The sequence below is a fragment of the Pecten maximus genome, chromosome 16 (genome assembly GCF_902652985.1).
Source record: "Pecten maximus chromosome 16, xPecMax1.1, whole genome shotgun sequence".
Classification (NCBI taxonomy): Eukaryota; Metazoa; Mollusca; class Bivalvia; order Pectinida; family Pectinidae; genus Pecten; species Pecten maximus.
Window position 1 is genome coordinate 8,926,567 of NC_047030.1, and position 20,202 is coordinate 8,946,768.

At 35.0% G+C, this 20,202-nt stretch overlaps 1 protein-coding gene across 2 annotated transcripts in view; it reads right to left on the minus strand.

Annotated features, from left to right (window-relative positions):
• LOC117345122 (5-hydroxytryptamine receptor 1-like) overlaps positions 1 to 20,202 on the minus strand; it is a 49,875-nt gene that overhangs the window by 8,232 nt on the left and 21,441 nt on the right. The window contains exon 1 of one of the 2 annotated variants that reach the window (XM_033908081.1): positions 6,286 to 6,636. The exons of the other annotated variant lie outside the window; for it this stretch is intronic. The gene's annotated coding sequence lies outside the window, so the exon portion shown is untranslated. Of the gene's footprint in view, positions 1 to 6,285; positions 6,637 to 20,202 lie in introns of those variants that run through there. 2 annotated transcript variants of the gene reach the window in all.

Below are 20,202 nucleotides of genomic sequence, written 5' to 3' on the forward strand. Positions count from 1 at the left end.
ACATAACAAGTAGAGATATCGATTAACGGATCTGGTGACGTCACGTCCCTTCCTACCTGACATGCATTCCACGTCCTGCAGCAGGAAACCGACACATAATCCTGTATTAATGTATCAGTGACAATAGAACTCACTTGTAGTGATCATGTTGTCAAATCCCATTTTATATAATCAATATATCAATATCTACCCACAACAAATCGCGTGGGAAGAGGTTCTGTGATGACGCTGATGATGAGGCCGAGTTAACGCTTATTTAAATTATTAAAGATGAGGAAATTGAGAGAGGAGAAACATGTAGGAAGGATTAGTACAAGAAAAATATGACTGAATTACTAATGGTGGAAGGTTGATTAGCAAATGATATTAATGAAAATGAGAGAAGTGAAAGAATTCTCCTATGAAAATAGTCATGGTAACAGAGTGGTGAGCCTAGCGCCCAAACTCTGTCATATCTCCAAACTTTATAAGGAATAGAAGCCAAACTGTAACATTAAAATGTGATAATAAGGACAAATCACGAGAGGATATAATATGGAAAATGTTGGTATCTAAGATAATAGACTTGTGTATTTAATTGACATGGGGAGTTATTCGTAGTAAGACAAACCATGCTACTGTTTGTGGTAAAGAGGTAATAATGAGGGCGAAAGGTAATTGTTCTAAATATAGACGTAAACGATGAGAGGAAAAGGTTAATCGATATTTAACAATCACTGTTCCATCACAAGGTAATCCTTACTCTGTCATAATTAATGTATACATTCATTACTCTACGTTTGTTTATAAATAAAGCTTTCACCGTGTAAAACCAGTAGACCATACATAGTTATATAAATAAAGATATTACGTGTAACACCAGTAGGCCATACATAGTTATATAAATAAAACTTTCACCGTGTAACACCAGTAGACCATATATTGTTCTATAAATAAAACTTTCACCGTGTAACACCAGTAGACCATATATTGTTGTATAAATAAAACTTTCACCGTGTAAAACCAGTAGACCATACATTGTTCTATAAATAAAACTTTCACCGTGTAACACCAGTAGACCATACATTGTTGTATAAATAAAACTTTCACCGTGTAAAACCAGTAGACCATACATAGTTCTATAAATAAAACTTTCACCGTGTAACACCAGTAGACCATACATTGTTCTATAAATAAAACTTTCACCGTGTAACACCAGTACACCATACATAGTTCTATAAATAATTGAAATCGTCAAGTGCTTTGTCCACTCAAATACTTTTTTTTCTTTAGTGAGAATCAGATATAGATCTGTAGATAAGTTAGGTAATTGAATTGTTCTTCATAAATATTCTAGTTTACTCTATATTTAATAGAACAGGTTTCGCTTGTTTAGTCATAGTTATTTATTTTTTTCCGTAACTACCGTATATCCTTTGATATTTCAGTTTTTTACACAGAGATCTTGTAATTTTCTGCAAGCTGTGTGTAATTTAATATATCCTGGTACACATGGAATATTGTATAGAAGGTTTATGGGGTTGTATTAAACATTTTATTAAATTGAAACAATTGCTAGTTAAAATACGCCAGGACTCTGACAAATTCTCAGATCCCCATGTTTGTTAACCGGGCGAAAAGAAATGTTTGCTCTTACTTTTAAAACGTAGTATGAGTACGTCAATGAGAGAATAATATATTTACACAATCACGTCACACAGGATATTAAAAGTCCATTGCACGCGTTCATAAGTAGTAAAACAGCTTGCCTGTGACATCTGCATCGCACGTGCACGTATATTTTTGTCTCGTTCGATGCTATATGCAGTACATGTTATATTCAGAAACGATTGCCCTGGCCCTAATATACTCGTCGTGTTTTCATTGGCATATTACACAACACGCACATGTTTCATGATTGTCCCGCAAGTACATACACTGTATAATATTATACACATGCAATATCAGTTATGCAAGGCCAAACATCAAGTAAAAAATGATAAGTTTTTTCACGCCGCTTTAAACTGCTTTCCTATATATAAAACTGTCGTAAAATGGTAACTTAGACGTCTAACACGTGTTATCAATTGAATTTCAACTCAATTGAGACCGTAACTTCAACTTTTAGGGAAATGAACATTTATTTATAAAACTCGTTCAGGCGTACACATCATCAGGGGTATTATTCCCTCCAGACGGCCAGCAAACTATTCCTAGGAAATAAGGTAACTGTATAATGTACTTTAGTTAGATTATCTGTTTAATTGTCGGTTGGTAAATCTCTTGCGAATTAATGCAGCTACTGGAAGTTATGGTGACTATATTGTGATCGAAACTTGATTATCTAATGGGGATGTATAAAATTGGATTATAGATTTAACTGGATTATCGTCTTAATTAAGGTGACTGACTTGTCTCCATAACAGGTTTTAGACGTGGTGATCTTTTGGGAATGAAAACAATAGGAATATATATTGGAAATTAATGCAGCTGGGTTATCTAATAAATAAACGGTGGATGATTAATATACTAATAATGAAGTTAAATGGATAATCTACTTCTACTGGGGACATAACAACAGGAATATCACTGACTTAATTTTCACTATGAACTTATCGAAACTGGATTATGTAATGGGGATAGAAATGCGACCTATCGAATGCATAATTTTACTTTAATAAAGCAAAGTCATCGATGAAAGTTAATTATTTTTAATTCTGAGTCCAACAAAATCCACAATGATACGATTTGTTATGGATAAGAACTAATGAGTTGTCTCAAGGTCATTATTTCCCGTGTAAGTCACGTGCGGAGTAAACAAGGTCAGAAGGATGGCAGTATACCCAGGGCATACAAACCAAATCTATTGGGAAATACATAATACCAATACTTTTCGCTATTTAGATACATGTATTTCAAAGGTGAAGTGCAGTTTTGTGGGCTTAATTCTATTATAACGATGAACATAAATATTCACACCTTTTCATTCAGACGAAGCTAAGCTGGATAAACACTTGGAAGGTCGTTCTTAATCCATTTCTAAATACACACGGCATTTTGACAATATATCTTTTACACAAACAACATTGATTCGTACCCTGGAGGATTTGAAAAACGTTAAATAAATCTATCCCGAGCCACCTGTGTCGCATTCATACCAATACTACTAGTATTTCAATCTTTTAATATCTGAGCTCCTCACCAGATTTTAGTATCTGACGGGCTTGTACAAAGGACACAAGATATTAACACATTTCAATAGAATTTTAGAATCAGATACAGTACAGCCTTAAATAAATTAAACTACAACATACAGATGTTTCGTCCATTTGTAATCGTCAGTTATACTAGGGACATCATACAGCTGTTTCGTCCTTCTAGGTCTCGTTAGTGATGTTAGGGACACCATACAGCTGATTGGTCTTTCTAGGACTCGTCAGTGATACAAGGGACATCATACAGCTGATTGGTCTTTCTAGTACTCGTCAGTGATGTTAGGGACATCATACAGATGTTTGGTCATTCTAGGACACGTCAGTGATGTTAGGGACATCATACAGCTGTTTCGTCCATCTAGTATGTCAGTGATGTTAGGGACATCATAAAGCTGTTTTGTCCATCTATTATGTCAGTGATGTTAGGGACATCATACAGCTCTTTTGTTCTTATAGGACTCGTCAGTGATGTTAGGGACATCATACAGCTGTTTCGTCCATCTAGTATGTCAGTGATGTTAGGGACATTATACAGATGTTTTATTCTTCTAGGACTCGTCAGTGATACTAGGGACATCATACAACTGTTTCGATTGCCTAGGACCCGTCAGTGATATAGTTACTTGTGGAAACTATGGATATATACATGATAATAACACGAGACTTACATACTGTATCTATAACGTGTTATACCAATAGCCTGATAAATTGTGCTTAATAGGCCATTACGTACGGTTAATATTTACCCACTGAAATGTTATGCAATTGTATGTAGTCTGTATGCAAATTTCATTATTTTCTATATGCTCAATACATATACTATCTATCTACTTAATATCATAATGTATATGATATCTTACCTAGCAGGCTTATATGTATGAGCTATATATCAATCTGAACCTGTATCTATATTTATGAATTATAAATCATATTTCTAATGACTTTATATATGATATTACACGCCTGCTGCCACCAACAGAACAGTACAACTTATCATTTAAATATCATTTCTCCTCTGTGACCTATATAGTGGAAGTTTCTACACACGCATGAATTTCATGGCATAAGACAGCTTCTTTACAAGTATCTTGCCGTTGATGAATCTTTATACATAATGTAAATTTGAAACTTACATTTAAAAGTTATAATAACAGGAACTATTTGTAGTGATCAATACGTCATTTTTTAGTTATCAATAGTCTTCCTTTAACTTGAGAGTGCGATAGAGAAAAACCCCGGTTCATGGTCCTTAAAATATATCAACGAGGATTGGATATTTCCAGTCACGTCCTCAAGGTAGAGAATGATTATTTTTCTCCCAACATACAATTTCATTTACGCATCATCCGCTTATTGCGATGCAACAGAATATGGACATGACGTCATTAAATTGTTGCAGTAACGTCATTGTATTGTTGCGGTAATGTCATTGATTATTGCCAGCACGCGCTACCTGGCATACACTATAGGTTGGACAGAGAAATCTTTAACAGGTATAATGTTATTTAAGTCTGTGGATGATAGAAGAGGGGGATTTCTATGTAGATATCACAGGGAGGACAAACATGATTTCCCAACGGTTACAGAGCTCTACTACGTGTATATGGCACTGTACCACCACTTTATTAGGGTGGTCGGCTGACCCTGTGCTAACACATTTGTCTTTCCACCTAGGCGGTCGGAGTTCGATACCCCGATCGGAGGTGAACAGGTATGGGGGTCACCTGCCCTACCACGTGGGTTTTTCCCGGGTACTCCGGTTTCCTTCCACAGTAAGACCCCTCGCGCGCTTCCATCCGGGCCAACAAGAGTGATAAATAATAAGTTGATATGATTTGTTTCGCAATTGTTGTAAAATAAATAAAGTTTATATTTACTTCTTACATATCTCTTTTATTAAAACAATTTCATATATTTTACCTACAGAGACCTTTATTCGTGTAGAAATATCTTTTGCTATTTAATGACATGGATAGTCGGTTACTACTTAATTTGTTACCTAAGGTATAGTTTGTGAAGCAGATAAGACACTTTTAAATGCAATCCTTACATAACTAGTGCATACATAAACATGTGCATGGTTTACAGTTACGCAGGCGGCGTGATAGGACATATAATGTTTTTGTCTTTATGTGATATCATGGCTGGTACCACAACAGTCTAGGTACCGAGAGCGAAGTTTGATAGAGAACTCACAGTAATGCCCATGTCTAGTGGACTCGGTTAGAGGCGGATATTTGATGAATATTTAAGGTAATGTCTGGGATCGTTACTCACTTTACTATTCTAGTCCTGCCATTCACTGGAAACTCCAGACATCCTAATATATTTTGTTTATTGACGACTTAGAGAGGATGTGTTGGACTGACAATGGATTCTTATATTATCGAAATGTTATTTCACTAGTCATACATTTATTCATTCTCCTTTTCCTTCTTAAAAATGAAATGTATATCAATATAATAATGAATAAAAATGTTTCGTTTGATAACTTCTGTTAGTGACAAGCGGTATATCATTTTTTTTTTCCGAAAATGTGCACCGAGGCATTAGTCTTTAATACAAATGATAGATAAGTATGCAATGCACAGCCAGGTGTTGGCTAATACACACTCATCTTAACAGGAAAAAACAACAACTTAATTCTGTTTAACGAAAACCTGTTTCTCTATCTACACACTTATCACTAGGATATCAGAAATATATTATGTTGTCTTTGAAACATAAAACTTGGTGAAAGAAAAATATTCATGTTTTTGGAAACAATTTGGGTCGCATTTAACATCGAATTAGTATAATATCAGCAAAATGGGCACGAAATTAGTGAAATTTGGTAGATTATGTCAGAAAAAGATTTTTAAACGGTGTTGTGATTAAAAATACTGGCTACGAATTTAGCTACTAGATTTTATCTGCTTATGTCCTGAAATTGTCCTTTTTATCAACTTTTGATTTCATCTCTGTTTTATCATATACCCAGGTTTTATTACACATTTTATATTTTATATTGAATTTGTAAAACAATATCTTCACGATCTAAAATAAAATGTTCATAAAATATTTTTTTCATATAAGTAGTAAGTCAACATACCTTCATGGTGTTATGACGATTTTGAAATCCTGAAGTAAAGTATATCATAACTATTGTGTCAATATCTTCATAAGTCAGGCCAGCTAACCAGCTCGGACGGATACACCCCACAACGTCCATCATAACATATACATCCAGCCGTCTGATCCATTCAATAAGTTTTAGTTTGGTTTCAATAAATGACCCTGGTTATATACACACGACTGTCCCACTACTCCTACAACATGTCCTCCTCTGTAGCTGATGCTGGAATGGTAACACCATCACACCGCCTAGTAAACCTTCTGTCTGAGGAGACACGGCGACTATCATAGCAGTAACACTATTCCACTGAGTGGCACATCAACGAAAGCGACTCACGAGAGATCGACGTCATATATAATCCACTGTATGGGACAGGGGCTCTCGAATCGTGTCAACGAAGCGGGTACACGCACCACTCTCTGGAACAGTCGTATACACTGCGACCAAAATATATCCGCGAACAATCAATTTGTATATCTAACTTTTTCAAAGTAAAATATAAGAAAAGATGGACTTTGATTAGCCCCTTTCATGTCTATGATCAGTTAGAAAGTAAGGAATTGTTATGTCACAATTATTTCCGACAGTAATTGATTTGTGTACTGAAATGTTAACGACTTAGACGGGGAAGCAATACGTCAGCTTATTGTTGAGATCGCTTTTTTGTCTATCACGATTTATCGGATTGCGTCAGCCGGAAGGTACAGTACTGCTCTAGTCAAGACGAGAAGTACTGAAATATTGAACATTTTAAAAGTAGATTCTATTCTCGGATGGAATTTACGGCGGAACAGGGAATTGATACATACTTCGTTGGTATTTATGGTGACATGAAAATGGATAGACCACACAGTATATATACCTACAGTACGAATCACTTTTACGGCGATCATTAAAACCAAGCTAAGAATACAAGAATACAGAAATGTAAAGGCTATCGTTGTTCATATTAAATTTAGGGGAAAGTACGTTGTTTTGAGTGGCTATACTGGCGATTAGAACATGAAATTTGGTTTCAACTCGAGACCGTGGGTCATCAATCATAAATGATGCGGAGTGTTGAATTTCGCTAAGAGTCGAACCTAACGCCAAATTGTTTTGATTAGAAACGGGGCGTGGCTTAACACGATATATCATGGTTCTATCGCAGATTAGAACACGGTCAATAACCAATCAAACGAATCGTGTTAGAATTAGGGGTAAACATGAACATGATAACGATTAACATGACGACATTTGATACCAAGGAAAATTAGACCAGACGTTCACGAAGCGTAATCGTCTTCTGCTCAATGGGGAGGGCGCGTCATGTTAATACACCCAGGTCATTCCGAGTACACAGAAACACGCTGGAATATAGTAAAACATTCGAATGGCAGGCATATCTGAAGTTTTTTATTTGTTATTTAAGGAGGAACGTCAAAGCAGATCACACGTACAACAATTTAAACCTTAAAATCGATTATAAAATATAGGATCCGACATGACATCAAAATACAGATAAGAAACTCCAACAAAAGGTAAACGAATCGGAAACCTAATTCTCCAGCTAAAACACAGCCAGTCTCTATAGGAACATTTGTGAGGAATCATGTATTGAGGTTTGCCAACGTTTGGTATGCAAGTGGGCAATAACTGGGAACCATGTCGTCCAATGGATGATGTAGTGGTACTAGGTGCTCAATATTGTGAACAACCGAAGTCATCCTGAATGATCCCAGAGGATGAAGTTAAGTTTTCAGGCTTGCTGAGAGCATGCATTCAGTGTTTACGGGACTTAGGACTGCCCTGTTCTACCAAGTGCGTCTTACTCAATTTCTTCAAACTCAGTTCAGGTTCCCGTTCAGTAATCGGGTCAGCAGCAACTGTGCCCCTCTTTATCTAGCGGTAGTGAATGGCTCTTCAGGCAGCTTCTGTTCATTTACTGGTGGTGGACGTTGATTACTTTCCGTGAGAGTCGTGACAAAACGTGCCGAAACGTCTACCATAACTTAGCTTTCCGTGAGAACCGTGACAAAACAAGGCGAAACGTCTACCATAACCTAGCTTTCCGTAAGAGTCGGGACAAAACGTGCCGAAACGTCTACCGTAACCTAGCTTTTCGTTGAGAGTCATGACAAAACGTGCCGAAACGTCTACCGTAACCTAGCTTTCCGTGAGAGTCGTGACAAAACGTGGCGAAACGCCTACCATAACCTAGCTTTCCGTGAGAGTCGGGACAAAACTGCCGAAACGTCTACCATAACCTAGCTTTCCGTGAGAGTCGTGATAAAACGTGCCGAAACGTCTACCATAACCTAGCTTTTCGTTGAGAGTCATGACAAAACGTGCTGAAACGTCTACCATAACCTTGCTTTGCGTGAGAGTCGTGACTTAACGTGGCGAAACGTCTACCATAACCTAGCTTTTCGTTGAGAGTCATGACAAAACGTGCTGAAACGTCTACCATAACCTAGCTTTGCGTGAGAGTCGTGACTTAGCGTGGCGAAACGTCTACCATAACATACAAAATGTAGCTTTCTGTGAGAGCCGTGACTAAACGTGCAGAAACGTCTACCATAACATAGCTTTCCGTTAGAGTCGTGGCAAAACGTGCCGGAACGTCTACCATAACCTAGCTTTCCGTGAGAGTCGTGACTAAGCGTGGCGAAACGTCTACCATAACCTAGCTTTCCGTGAGGGTCTTGACAAAACGTGCCGAAACGTCTACCATAACTTAGGTTTCCGTAAGAGTCTTGACAAAACGTGCCGAAACGTCTACCATAACCTAGCTTTCCGTGACAGCCGTGATAAAACGTGCCAAAATGTCTACCATAACCTAGCTTTCCGTGAGAGTCGTGACTAAACGTGCGAAAATGTCTACCATAACATAGCTTTCCGTGAGAGTCGTAACAAAACGTGCCGAAACGTCGTGCCAGAACGTGGCGAAAGAAGACAAAACCCGCGACAATCGTAAAACAGCCGTTATAAAAACATGCTCTACTCTAAACGTTGCGAAATGTGACACAACGAACCGCATGCAAGTTTTTGAAGGCCTATTAATTACTCATGTTTTCTCGTGTTTACCTTGTTTTACTGAGCTTCCGCATCGTGATAATTGTTTGACTGTTAAAACTACGTTCATACAATAATTCTGACGGCCACGGTAGCCCAGTTCAACTCCAGCGTAGATTTAACGGAATTAACGTGAGACAACGCCGGGGACGGGATGGTCAAACGTGAAATGGTGTGATTGACATGGATGCCGCGCCAGATCTTTAAATTGTTGTCAGGAAATGACCATGGCACTTGTATTAGATGATGTAAAAGATGAAGAACATGATAATTAACCAAATAAAAGTCAAGATATGTTTGAGCAGTCGTGATTATATACTGTGTACTTTTTCCTTGTGACCTTAACTGAAATACAGTATACTTTGTCTTCCCGAATCTACACATGTCAATATATCGGACAGACACGTGATCTAGACAAATGCATGTGACACATATTAGATATACCACGACCAAGTGGATCGCCCAAAGCCTTGCTATAAGAATGATCGGATCATAGTCTATTTATTGTACAGCAGTAGGTTGTCACGTTCATTTTGTCACGTTTATCTTTGATAATTATATCCGTCAGAGAGTTTGTATACTGTCATGACACGTGATGTGTTTTCACGTTTCAAAGCAGAATTTGAGTGGGTATGTAACCAAAACTACGGTCTGCTTTACCGACCGTTAGCTCTAACAGTACAATAAAAAAAACATCTCTGCTATGTAGGTAATAGTACGCAAGCATTAATATGGAATTGGTACTATAAAACAACATCTATCCTATGTAGGTAATAGTACACAAGCATTAATATGGAATTGGTACTATAAAACAACATCTATCCTATGTAGGTAATAGTACACAAGCATTGATATGGAATTGGTACTATAAAACAACATCTATCCTATGTAGGTAATAGTACACAAGCATTAATATGGAATTGGTATTATAAAACAACATCTATCCTATGTAGGTAATAGTACACAAGCATTGATATGGAATTGGTACTATAAACAACATCAATCCTATGTAGGTAATAGTTCGCAAGCATTAATATGGAATTAGTACTATAAAACAACATCTATCCTATGTAGGTAATAGTACACAAGCATTAATATGGAATTGGTACAATAAAACAACATCTATCCTATGTAGGTAATAGTACACAAGCATTAATATGGAATTGGTACAATAAAACAACATCTATCCTATGTAGGTAATAGTACACAAGCATTAATATGGAATTGGTACTATAAAACAACATCTATCCTATGTAGGTAATAGTACACAAGCATTAATATGGAATTGGTACTGTAAAACAACATATATCCTATGTAGGTAATAGTACACAAGCATTAATATAGAAATGGTACAATAAAAAAGCATCTATCCTATGTAGGTAATAGTACACAAGCATTAATATGGAATTGGTACTATAAAACAACATCTATCCTACGTAGGTAATAGTACACAAGCATTAATATGGAATTGGTACTATAAAACAACATCTATCCTATGTAGGTAATAGTACACAAGCATTAATAAGGAATTGGTACTATAAAACAACATCTATCCTATGTAGGTAATAGTACACAAGCATTAATATAGAAATGGTACAATAAAAAAAACATCTGCCCTATGTAGGTAATAGTACACAAGCATCAATATAGAAATGGCACAATAAAAAAAAACATATCTGCTATGAAGGTAGGCAAGCATCAACATGTAATTCAAATTTAAACAATGTGTATCATTACATGACCTGGTATACTGTAAACATGTATTCGACTGATTATCCATCTGTTATTTGTAAATAATGTTAATAAGGGTAGCGCTGGTCCTCCTTTATAAGAAATATTAGCTATTCAGGTTCGTGAATGGACACAAAGACACAACGGGCACTTACTTCCTTCTTAAATCCTTCTGTGCATAATTCAATTTGACCTATTCAGTGGAATGAAGATAGTTTGATAAAACATTTTGTAATTAATATGAAATGGAACAGGTAAAATAATTCGTATCATTGTATCTAATTTCATGACTATGACTGGTTTCCATTCACTATTTGGGAGTTCCTTAGTCCTACTTCTATTTGATTTTCCCTTTTTTGGGGGCTTGCGTTTCTTCTTTAAGACCATTGATAATGGGTGTCTCGATGGATTATATTTATAGATATTGAGGACGTCATCACAATAACAGATTCTGTTGACATAACTTGTTCTCGCAAATGATATTATATGCCAAAAATGTGAAAACTCAGACATGAAGTTATCTTGCTTATTGGAGCGAAGGTAAACTTTAGACCTTAGGACAGCAGCACGTCGATTCCACATCTAATTATTACAATATAAATATTTTAGGTGTGGAGTGCAAAATGCTAGATTGCAGGTCAGTGTATGATATTGGAGTGATCGCCCCTTCTGGGGACCCCGTGTGAGGAGATGCGTATCACTTTCTCTCAACAAACGTGTTTTGTTCTTTCCTCCATGGGATCTAGGATCTGTGCTCGGCAACCACCGGGAAATATCTTAACATGAAGTAAATAGCTAGTTGTTACAGTGACCACACAGTAGACTGGCTGTAAGGCGATTTAGTGGGACAGAGACAGAGCGAATTATTTCCAGCAAACCACAAAATCTGCTTGACTGCAGTACGTGTTACATGCATTGATATCGCGTGAGTGTAGAAAAACGAAGAAAGATACAAAAGCATTGATGTCATCAAAACAGAGACAACATAATGTATTCAATAACAGGGATTCTCATTCCAGATGCAACGGAAGCGTGATTTCTGATTAATCCACACCAATGTACGTCACATGAAACACAATAATATATGTATCTATATGACGTAAGTACTGAACTATTCATTCAGGTGTTGTTAGAAATCTATACACATTCCAGTTAATCAACACAATAATATTAACCGACATCAAGTTTGAGATAATGATGTTATTCGAAAACAAACCTTTCATATTAAAATACATATTCGAATTCACAATTACATATTATCGTAGCCATTAAAATACACACATTCCTCACCACCAAACATATTTAAATCAACTCAGAATATCGAGGTAATAACGAACACTTAATTCAAACTTAAAATCTTATAAACGAGGGCGAAATATTAACGAGGCACAATGGAAATAAGACCAGGTGTTGATAGAGGGTAAGACGTCTCTATTGATGAGTACTAGGGTGGTTAAAATAGAACCACCAGGCAAATCAACAAGTATCAAACACCTCTGATGCAGAGATGTTGCTATCTAGAATGGAAAATTAACAATAAATAAGGAAATTGAAATCATCATGCTTATAAATATAATACAGCATATTATATACACATCTCATAACGCCATATACCTTGAAGCCCAGGTACACAGAAAATATCGCCATATCTATTAAAATACACACTTAATAATATATTTATTCTGAATACCCATTAAAACCGCCATTCATGTTAAAATAAACATGTCATGTCATCACATAATATAAAGTTCACATTAAGAGAATGAAATGCTAGGACATGTCAAGTTTATCCTGAAACAGCTATGAACGCAAAGAAACATCTTTTTATACTCTAAACGTGGAAATTTAGGCGAGGGGAAATTTACTCCTATTACACGGAGTCCTTCTGATCGCGAAAATTTCCCTCACGCGTATTATTTTGATATCAATTTGCATAATCTCGAACTACAAACGAAGGTGGATCGATCGCGAAAATTACCCCAACGCGTATAGTTTACATATGGAAATCGCGAAATTACCCCCCCCCCCCCCCTCCCGCGAAAATAACCACGTTTACAGTACTCTAGACCACCAGCAATACAAAGAATGAGAAGGAAACCACTACTTCTTTCTAGAGAGATGTTAACATCACAGGAAAAGGATATTAAACATTTTTTCCCTAGCAATTCCGATTAAAGTTTAGTACAGGAAATGTATTAAATACCATGTAAAGGTTTATCGATTCCTCTTACAGTTTTGATTGCAGGAAATCTACCAAATGTCTCGTTATAAAGTGAGCGAAGCCTTGTAACATCAACCAAGTGTAACGCTTTAAGTTGATTTTACTTAAAATATGAACCACGGGCACTAATAATAGATAACAATTATACACAAACTGGCGCGACAAATATATAATTAAAATCAAACATATCGTGAGAATTGTTAAAATTGCTTGAACAATAAAATATAAAACACCTTGAAGTTTTATTATCATTAAACAGATCAGTTTCAATAATATGTAATCGCTTTCTTACTTAATCACATGGCATTATAAATATAAGCTTCTAAGTAATTTTATTACAAAATAAAATATTTTCATCAAGATTGTCTGCCTAAATATTGCAGGTGGTGTTAGCGTCAAATGAAAATATAACGATAAAAATCAGCGCCGATGCTAATTAATATTAACAAATATATGCTTTTAAGTGTCTGAAGCTCACATAAAATCCCTGAAGTGTTATTAATCACAAATGTTCGCTAACAGAGCGTCCCTACAAATTACAACCCGTATATATATATTAAACCGCATTAGTATGTTTAATACTTACCTATTCCCAAATGCTCTCGATCATGCTCTATATTTCTAGCATATATATCATATCTCGCCTGTGTTTTATGTTCCTTTCCCTATCCCTTCTCAACTCTATTGTGTCCCTAATTACTTGTAGTCTCACCTGTTCGCACAAACATACTGTTCACGTTTTCAATACATGTACGCTCGAAAGTAGAATGTCAGATCGCATCCGACAGAGTCGTGAAATTTTTGATAATGGGTAATAGTACAATGTGTCATAGGATTGCGATCGGACTCTTCTACATTAAAGCGCATAGTTTATCTATGAAAAAACAAATATTTTTGTTAAATATTTCAGTACAACTAAGTAATATTATGAAATGCCCCAAGTATTTTTGTAAATTGTTCCTATTATGCATGCAGATTTATTTAAACAATAACGTATTTACTATTATCTTGATAACATTAATGCGTATGTGTATGGATGTTGAGTTAAATCCAGGCCCTGAAATTAATGGTATGTCGATTTTTCATTTGAATGTTCGCAGTATTCGTAATAAATTAAGTTATATTGAGGATATAGCAAGTGAGTATAGTATTATATCTCTTACAGAAACCCATCTCGATGATAATATCTCTATGTGTGATATTAAATTGGAAGGTTTTACAGACCCCTTTAGAGCTGATCGAAATTTTGCGGGTGGTGGAATCTTAGTCTACGTTTCTGGACAAATTAAGGCAATTAGAAGACCAGATCTAGAATTCCCCAATGGTGAACTGATATGGCTACAATTAGATTTTCCTCAGTACTCTATATTATTGTGTACTATCTACAGACCCCCAAACTCAACAAAAATATTTTGGGAACAACTATATTCATCTTTAGAATCAGCAATAGACTCGTGCCCAAATATCATTATTGTAGGCGATATAAATGTAGATATGCTTACAGTCAACCGACATGCAGTTTTAGATTTAATGGCAACCTATGGTTTAAGAAATGCCCCAACTAGAATCGGCAATACGAGAGCTAGTCTTCTTGACCCAATTCTTTTGTCAGAACCAATTAAACGTATCGAATCAGCAGTTTTACCTATAAATAGAAATATTAGTGATCATGAAGCTTGCTTGGTATACGTTGATATAAATAGCAACTTTTCCTCTTCTTATAAGCGCGAAATATGGTGTTACAAACAAGCGGATTTTAATGAAATTAATAGATTGATTGATGCCTTTCCGTGGGAGGAATTATTATTACAGTCTATAAATACAAATGAAGCTTGCACAAATTTTACCAAACATTTTCTAATTATGGCGAGGAAATGTATCCCCACCGAAACTGTTACTATCAGACCCAAAGATAAACCGTGGATGACGTCAGAGTTAAGAAAAATGATTAGAGTACGTGATAAATTACACAAAAAAGCTAGAGTAAACAGCCGTTTGACTGATATTGTAAATTTTAAGCGTGCACGAAATAGAGTGAACAACATGAAAACATACGCTCGGGAATCCTTTTATGAAAACCTAGATAGTCTTTTTAAAAATTACCTCTCTTCTGATCCGAAACAGTATTGGAAATTATTGAGAAGAATTTCCAAGTCTAGTAGTCACTCTGTAGAAATTCCACATCTTACTGATCCTCTAAGCGGAAACATAAAATATGGTGATAACGAAAAAGCAAATTGATTGAACAATTATTTTTCATCTATAAGTAATTTAGAAGATTCAAACATCTGTGTTCCGACTATCGATCCTAAAACAAATTCCTTTATGAGTACAATACATATTACTCTAGAAGAAATAGTAGATGTATTGGAGGTACTGAAATTAGGAAAAGCCTGGGGTATAGATGGCATTAGCCACCACATGTTAAAATATACAGCAAAAACTATTTGTAAGCCATTACAAATTTTATTCAATAGATCACTGTCAGAGAGTTTATATCCAGACCTGTGGAAACAGGCTCTAGTTATGCCTGTATTTAAAAAGAAAGAAAAAGACTTGCCGTCAAATTACAGACCTATATCATTATTATCCGTAGTAGGAAAAGTCTTCGAACGTGTTATTGTTAAACATTTGCATAATTATTTCTTAGAAAATAATCTTTTTTATAGTAAAAAATCCGGCTTCCTGCCCAGTCATTCAACGGTACATCAGCTTATTGAAATTTACCATAATATATGTCTAAATATGGAAGGGAAAAACATACATGTATAGTTTTTTGTGATATCTCAAAAACTTTTGATAGAGTATGGCACAGAGGTCTTATAGCAAGGCTTAGGTCATATGGTAATTCAGGAAAACTTCTACAGTGTTTAGAAAATTATATAAAAGACAGGAAACAAAAGGTTTTTATCCGCGAATCTCATTCAAATATTCGAACTTTGAAGGCAGGTGTTCCTCAAGGTTCAGTGCTAGGACCCTTGTTGTTTTTAATTTTTATCAATGATATTGCAGATAAACTACTTAGTGTGTCTAGAATATTTGCAGACGACACATCTATGATGTATTCCTCTTCTTCTTGTATTGAAATTGAACGTGTAATAAATCATGATCTGAAATGTATAGACGATTGGTCAAAACAATGGCTGGTCACATTTAATCCTAACAAAACAAAAGTATTATTTATCTCTAACATAACTCATGATTATGACTTTGAGCTACATTTCAATGAAACTATTCTTCAATTTTCAGAAAACCATAGGCACTTAGGTGTTAAGCTTAGTTCAAATGCCAAATGGAATGATAGTATAGAAAACATCTATTATTCAGCGTTAAAAAAGTCAATGCATTGAGAAAGTTAAAATTCTTGGTAAAGAGAAAAATACTTAGTAAAATATATTTATGTTTCATACTTCCAACCTTGGAATATGCTTGTGAACTTTTGAGTGGGTGTACTCAATACCATATAGATCTGTTAGAAAAAAAATCAACTCTAAGCAGCTAGAATTGTCACAGGACTGCCTCGATATGCTAGCAAACAATCACTTTATTATGAAACTGGTTGGGAAACTTTAAAAAGTCGGCGAGAAAGAAGAACACTTAGTTTATTTTATAAAATGCATAATAAAATGACTCCTTCATACCTCTATAATTTATTACCTGGTTTAATTGGTGAAAGAATTCCATATTCATTGAGAAATAATAGCAACTATATTGTCCCCTTTTATAGTTTAACAAATACTCGATTATCTTTTTTACCAGCTACGACTAGACTTTGGAACAACCTCTCGGAAACTGACAGAAATCAGCCATCTCTGAATACTTTTAAAAAACATATACATATAGAAAACGAAAGCCCCCCTTTATATTTTAATTGTGGAACTCATTATCTCAATATTCTTCTTAATAAATTAAGACATAATTGCAGTGCATTACATTATGATCTTTATAGAGTAAATTTAACTGATTCACCATCATGTACCTGTGGTTATCCATGTGAAAACTCGTACCATTTTGTATTAGAATGTCCTATATATAATAATATAAGGAACGATATGTTAATAAAGTTGAATTATTATCAACCATTACAACTGGATACTCCCCTGTATGGGCATTTCTATCTGAAACTGGAACATAACACAATTATTTTTGAAAGTGTCCAAGAATTCATTCATGCTAGTAACAGATTTTAAATATATTCCTGCAGAATAGGTGAGACTATGAGACTATTTTAAACACATTATATCATACAAATACTCTTAATATTCCATCTCCTATATTCCTGTCTTTCTATTAATTCCCTACACAATTCTAACACCACCCTTTCTGGAACGTTACGAATTGATATTTTTGTATAAACTGTCCACCAATTTTTTGATTTGTTCTGTAAATATTATTCTGCCTGGCACAATGAAAAGTTACCTAGCAGGAGCTTGATTATCTAAAGGAGAACGATTAAGGAATGAGTATAAAAGGACAATGATAAGATGAAGGAGCGTGCATATATACTTAGTTTGTTCCAGGCAGATATTATATTATGTTATTGTGAGTAAATCAAATATTTTTGTTAGACATAAATTAATTATTGTATAATTATCTGTCTTCCCTTCACTTTCCCACTTTAGTCTTCCTTTTCTAATTTGTCAATCGTAAAATTAATGTAAATGTCCATTGTTTTGTGTCACATTGTTGTAATAATTTTTTGGAGGAGAGGGCTTTAATAAGTTGTATAACTTGTGCCCAATCCTCATGCTTACAGTTTGAAGCAATACAAATATGTTTAAACCTACAACCTGTATTGTTTACACGTATTTACAGCGAATACATAACACAAATATAGCAGAAACTCGTTATCTCAAAGTTGACATCGAGTTTAACTTCGGAATTGAATGGCTTTTCGAGTTATACGAGTAAGAGAGAACAAGGTTTGACTGTAATTTGTAAAGAAAACATGAGTAACCCGAGAAAACCGGTATAATTTTTTTTTGCAAAACCAATGGTAATTTATTGTTATCTTATAACATTGTTTTATAACCTTCCATTTCTACATTATACAACACAACCTTCAGGTCTAAGACAATAACGCTCATGAACAATACCATGTCAAAATCGCTTTGAACAGCCGTCTTAAGAATAATGAATAATGATTGCTCTTAATGCTCCTCCCTTCTATGTTTTAACACTTCTTTGGGCCAATTTGGTTAAACATTGTAGAGTTAGATATAGCAGAGCCAAATGAATTGCACCATACAGCTGTGCTGCAGACATCAACAAGTTTTGTTCTTCTAGGACTCGATAGTGATGTTAGAGACGCCATACAGCTGTTTCGTCCTTCTTAGACTCATCAGTGATGCTAGAGACATCATGCAGCTGTTTCGTCCTTCTAGGACTCGTCAGTGATGTTTTAAATAAGGTATTTAACAATGAAACTTGTTTAATACAGGATATTTTAATTAACGAAATACTGATATTGATTTCTGATACGGAATTTTAATAAGAATCAGCATGCTGTTTATTTTTGTATGGATGCAAACATAATTTCATAGTTAAAGATTCTATTGACTTCAGTTTCATTATAATACAATCCTGTTCTGTTCACTTGAGTTAAAAATCGAAAGCGTAATAGAAATGGCATGGGAGTATGTGCATATATATTTGTAGATAATGCTATCTCGGTAATTACAACTTGCTGTTGTTCGTGTGGCTAATGAACGCTTCAGTAACACACACTTTACCTACACTGCCTTACCGACAACAGTGTCATATCTCATAACTATATACGCGCTGGTCAGCTGATACCGATAACCATTGTGGTAATTAGGCTATAAACGTGTGTAAGAAAAACATAACATATTATCAAGACTTTCAACGGACTAAAGTCAAATAAAAGATGTTTCCGTAAAACCACAATAACATATTGACCAGATTAATTTTAAAGTATGGTGGTTTAGGTAACGCGTGAGGGTGGTGGATATCATACAGGAAGTGATAAATACAAAAAATGTAAACAAACATCCTGGTCATTAATATATAATATGATATCGGCAATTTCACAAGATACACCTAGTACATGTTTCAAGTAAACAAAAGCAGCGCCATTGTTACGATTAGTTGTCTTTTATAAATTTTGCAGCCATTAACATAGAGTCAATCGTAACCGTAACGTTGTTTAATGGAAATATTCTCCCTCGGTTAATATTTGATTCTACCAGGTTGATATAACATCATATAAACCTCACTAAAGGTCAATAGTGTATACACGTATTATGTATTTTTTTCATTTAAAAAAGACGTTCTTAGATGAACCAATAAAAACGAAAGTGAGTGTAATTAACAAATGCCACTTTTTCACTTTTCCGGGCACGAACGCGTTATTCAAGAATCAGAACGATATTCGCTTCGAAGACGAACAAAACATGAATAACAGCGGTTATAAGAACACTTTTTGGCAGGAAAAAGCTAACAAATTGGCCCAATCAGTTTCAATATATTTTACACGAAATTGTATTTATCCGTATTTTTTCCAAAAAATAAAATAAAAAAATCATTTCTCTAATCAGTCCATTGTGCATTGATGTAAAACGATACTAATTCATTAATGAAATAAAAAAAAAATCCTTAGTTTAATGCCATAAATGATGCATGCGTATAGGAGTAAATAATCAGGACTAAAAGTCGGACTCAAGTCTTAACGAGAGCTATACAAATACCCAAACAAAGAAACGCCATTATAATGATATGTATTAATATCATAATTGATATGATTAAATTGAAATCAATGGAGAAAAAATATCGTCGATAATTACACGGAGGTTTATTCAATGGTTTACATTGGTTCACATCTATTACTACGATACGCCATAGTAGTCAATGGTTTACATTAGTTCACA